Genomic DNA, 4,378 nt, shown 5'->3' with positions numbered 1-4,378 from the left:
TCACGGTTCAAGGAAGACTCACTACTGCTCTTGCCAACAGCAGACCTTGGCATCATCCACATGATACTGAGTAGTTTTTTGTTTGCTTGTTTGTTTTTAACTGGGATGGAGAATCCAAGTGTTGTAGGGTCAAGGAGGCTTGCACCCAGATTTCAAAGGAAGACATGGTAAGACAGGTAGGGAAGCCCTGAGAGGGCAGTGCATGAATGTTAGGATTGAAGCCAAAGTGGCCACGGACACTGGGAAGTCAGAGAGTCCAGGAATATCAAGCATCTTCTGAGGAAAAATGCAGGCATTTAGTTGAGCCAGCCCAAGAAGAGGCCAGGTAAGCTGCCACCAGGAAGGACACAGTGATGGTGCCTCCAAGTCCTCTGGAATCCACACCTCATCACCATGCAGCCCTGATGCCAGATGTGAAGCTACAGGACTTAACCTTTGCTCTGCCAAGTTTCAGTTTTGATTTGGTCCAGTTGTGTTCTCTCCTCCTGGCCCTCCCTTTTGGAATGTGAATGTTTACCCTGTACCATTGCACCTTGGGTTTATGTAACTTGTTTTCATTTACTTTTATGGAAGTTTACAGCAAGTGTCTGACTTAAATCTCAGAAGAGACTTGGCCTTTTGAAAAATGCTTAACTGTTGAGTCACTGGGGAAGGGATTATTGAGTTTGGGGTTTTATGTAAGATGATTGTTTCATGGTAGGCATAGTTATTTTCTTGTGTTTAATTGGAGATTAAGCACTGTTTAGAGAGATGTACTTGGGAGTCAAGTTGACAAGAAAGAAAATAGTACCTCGGGGGAGAGGGAGGGGAAGCGGAGGCAGCGGAGGAGCGGGCTGGATGCGGTGAAAGGCAGGACGCGGTGAAAGGCAGGACGCGGTGAACGGCAGGACGCGGTGAACGGCAGGACAGACCAGCGGGAGCCCGAAGGCTGCGCGCGACCCGTAGTCTCTGGCCGGAGCTTTATTTAATGAAACGTGCCATAGACTGAAAAACCAAACATGAGGGTAGCAGGAGCTGCAAAGTTGGTGGTAGCTGTGGCAGTATTTTTACTGACATTTTATGTTATTTCTCAAGTATTTGAAATAAAAATGGATGCAAGTTTAGGAAATCTATTTGCAAGGTCAGATTTGGACACAGCTACACGTTCTACGAAGCCTCCCAGATATAAATGTGTGATCTCAAAAGCTTGCCCTGAGAAACATTTTGCTTTTAAAATGGCAAGTGGAGCAGCCAATGTGGTGGGACCCAAACTCTGTCTGGAAGACAATGTGTTGATGAGGGTGTTAAGGATAATGTTGGAAGAGGGACGAATGTTGCCTTGGCCAATGGCAAAACAGCAGAAGTAGTAGACACTAAATATTTTGACATGTGGGGAGGAGATGTGGCACCTTTTATTGAGTTTTTGAAGGGCATGCAGGATGGAACAATAGTCTTAATGGGAACAAATGATGGTGGTGAAACCAAATTGGATGATGAAGCACGGCGGCTCATTGCTGAGTTGGGGAGCAGCAGATCTATTACTAATCTTGGTTTTAGAGACAACTTGGTCTTCTGTGGTGGGAAGGGCATTAAGACAAAAAGCCCTTTTGAACAGCACATAAAGAACAACAAGGACACAAACAAATATGAAGGATGGCCTGAAGTTGTAGAAATGGAAGGATGTATCCCCCAGAAGCAAGACTGATGGAAGCACACTTTTACTATTAATGGGAGAGCTATAAAGAAGAAACTAGGTGTAACTATTTTAATGGCATGCAGCCATCTCGGTGTGTGCATGATCATTCTCTTTTGATATCAGGATTATTTATTGGTAACGTAAATAGCTATCTTTGCGAATAGTCCTCACAATGAGCAAATCACTAAACCATTTTTAAGCACATTTCCCTAAGAGCACAATATTTAGACTGCTATGGTAACAACATACTTTAATTCTAAAAGTATACTCAGTGGATAACTGAGCAGATTGTGAAAATACTGATACATATACTGGTTGCTGTGAAAAGCTATCACGATTTTTAGAGAGATTTTGTTTATAGAGAGTGAAATATCTGGCCTCGTGACTATAGTCTCTTTTAAATTAAAGAGAGATTTGAAAAAAAAAGAAAAGAAAATAGAGAAAATAGTACCTCTATGAGAGGAGGAAGAAATAAGGAGTTAGAATTGTGTTTTAAAAGTGGAATTCAGTGGAAATCCTGATAATATCATACCATGGGCCCATCATTTTACCTTTCTAGTGTTCCTCCACGTTATTTGTCTTTCTTTAAGTGCATTTCTACAGCAAATGGAATTTACTGTAGATACAGACAATGCCTTCAGACCAGCTGTTGACATAATCTTTTTTGCTACTTTTAATTATAAATGTGGTCACATCTCTAGTCCTATTAACTCATTCATTTTTCTACCTACTGAACATTTCATTTCCTGATGAACTTTTAATTCAGAGGAAGCTCAATTTCTCTTCTATGTTCCATTCTGTATTTTCTTAAACTGTTAATGTATGTACCAAAAATAAACAAGAATATTGCAAATTAAACTATGTTACTAAAAATGTAGTTTCTTCTTTTCTCACAAACATAAATAGAGCTAGCTATTTGTGTGGGGTGTGCATATGTGCAATCATGTATGTCTGAATCACTTTTTATATATTTCCCTGAGAGACTGTAGCCTTTGCCTTTGGAACTGGCTCTACCCCCTGCTATGGTAATTTGATATTAAGCCAGTGCACTGTGGGTTAGCTAAAGGTGGATAGCAGTGTTAGTCCTGCCATATCCAGTGGGATTGTCAGTTTGCTCCACAATATATTTTGCCAATAGAATTTTTTGAAATGATGGAAATATTCTATATCTAAGTTTTCCTTATAGTAAACACTAACTACAAGTGAATATGGAACACTTTAAATTTAACACTACTTGAAGATTTTTGACTACTGTACTGAAAAATTCTAATTTGGAAAAACCCGTAGTTAATGATAGGATTATCTGGCTGTTGGACTATTTTATAACTCTGTTGGAAGCTATCACAATATTGGTATAAAGTTTACTTTATAATAATATCATGACTACAACAATAAGTAAACCTGTTCACACATGGTGGATATCATCACTTTATCTGTTAAATAAAAAGGTTAAATGAACTATTTATTTTGCTGCTCCCTTAATTGTTTTAGAAATTATTAACAACATTAGATTCAACTCTTTTGAAAACCAGGTATTGAACATAACCTGCTATCCAGTTCCTCATGTGTTCCCTCAAGAATTATTAAAATTTCCCCCACATCTTACAGGCAGTACTCTCTCTAGAAAGTTTCTGATGCACTTTTTGAATGAAATGTTTTATAAACACTGTAACTTCTGATTTTTCATGACAAAGTGCTGGGAGAGAGCTTCTTATAGCCCATTATTTTGCCTGGACATTTTGCTATTTTAAGAATTAATTTTACTATATTAGGGTTGACAAAGAGAGGCTACTGAAAGATGATTGCCCATTGGCAATGGGAGATGGGTACATTTTATTATGTATAAATCCCAAAAACTTGTTTGAGATGTTTTAATTGGTATTATTATTAGTTTTGTTTTATTAAGAATATTGGTGTAGTATGGAGATACCTCAAAGAACTAGGACTAGAGGTCCCATTTGACCCAGCTATTCCCCTGCTGGGTATCTTCCCAAAAGAATTAAAAGAATCATACCACAGTGATATTTGTGCACCCACGTTCATAGCGGCACGGTTTGTAATAGCTAAATCTTGGAAGCAGCCCAAATGCCCATCAACTGGAAACTGGATAAAGAAAATGTGAGTTTTTTATAAAATGGAGTACTACTCAGCCATAAAGAATGAAAAACAAGAGTCATTTATAGCTAAATGGATGCCTTTCGAGGCCATACTCTTAAGTGAAATAAATAGGACATACATGTGTAAATACTGAATAGTTTCACTAGTGTGAGAAACTGATAGTGTAAACAAGAGTTAAAATGATTAAAATGAATATTTCATAATTTGAAATAGGAAAAAAGGTCCAAAGACAAAGGAGTGAAAGGAGGGGAAGGGGAAAGGAAAAGAGGGAAAGGAAAAACTATGAGAAAAGAAAAAGAAATGGAAATGAAATCTATGTAAATAGGGAAGGGCAGAGGAGGTGAAGGGTGCACAAGCAATGGGGAAAAAAATAAGAACCAAGATATATCATGTACAGGTACAAGCACCCAGTGATAAATGTAAATGAATTGTGTACCTAAAGTGTACCAATAAAATTAATTTAAAAAAAGAATATTGGTGTAAAGGCTGGGGATTTAGCTCAGTGGTTCTGCCGCCTGCCTCACAAGTGCAAGATCCTGAGTTTGATAGCCAGTACCAGAAAGAAAAAAAAAGAATATTGGTGTT

The 4,378-nt window shown here is 38.3% G+C and overlaps 1 pseudogene; it reads left to right on the top strand.

Annotated features, from left to right (window-relative positions):
• The first annotated feature begins 956 nt into the window (after window positions 1-956).
• On the top strand, window positions 957-1,772 carry LOC101696595 (protein FAM3C pseudogene; annotated as a pseudogene).
• The last annotated feature ends 2,606 nt before the right edge of the window (window positions 1,773-4,378 follow it).

Source organism: Heterocephalus glaber, unplaced genomic scaffold (assembly GCF_053883595.1).
Source record: "Heterocephalus glaber isolate CG9 unplaced genomic scaffold, H.glaber_assembly_v1.0 deba00001538, whole genome shotgun sequence".
Taxonomy (NCBI): domain Eukaryota; kingdom Metazoa; phylum Chordata; class Mammalia; order Rodentia; family Bathyergidae; genus Heterocephalus; species Heterocephalus glaber.
Note: the sequence above shows the minus strand (reverse complement) of the source record. Positions and strands in the feature narration are given on the sequence as shown.